Genomic DNA, 626 nt, shown 5'->3' with positions numbered 1-626 from the left:
ATACCTTAACACATTGTATGCGAGTGCATACGCTACACTTCCCTTAATATGCATGGGGACAAAAGTTTTCATGTCAGCCAGCACACAAGCCACCTCACCTAGTTTATCACAAACGCTAAATTATGTTGTCATGATAATGCACAGGTAAACAGAAATCTTAGATACTTGACATATTCAACATATCCATCAGGGTTACAGTTACAAGGGTGATTAGGATCATGCAAGTACACAGAAATCAATGTAGTTTTTAATGGGTTCCAGAAGCAGATCATTTTAGTTTTATTAAAACTGATAGTAATTCGATTTTGTGAAAACCAACCTACCGCGTTTGTTATGTCAATTTATAAAACTCTTACCGTTGTTTCATAAGGTAGATGCTTCGTGAGTATACTGTGCACCAGCGTACCAGACCACCTTGCATTTATAAATTGCGGGCGGAAAGTCGTTCTTGTAAATATTGCCGAATACCTTTCTACACCCGCACGCGAAGGTGATTTCGGAGTATCTCCACATAATTTTAATGCATCTAATAATGAGCCCTTTGGGGAAGATTATACCGGGGTTCAAGGCAGAGAATAAGTTGTCTTCTACAAATTACAGGCCAATTTATCTTATTAGCTTGTGTT

Source organism: Haemaphysalis longicornis, unplaced genomic scaffold (genome assembly GCF_048455015.1).
Source record: "Haemaphysalis longicornis isolate Haplotype H1 unplaced genomic scaffold, Haemaphysalis longicornis Haplotype H1 scaffold_1, whole genome shotgun sequence".
In the NCBI taxonomy this organism is placed as follows: Eukaryota; Metazoa; Arthropoda; class Arachnida; order Ixodida; family Ixodidae; genus Haemaphysalis; species Haemaphysalis longicornis.
Note: the sequence above shows the minus strand (reverse complement) of the source record.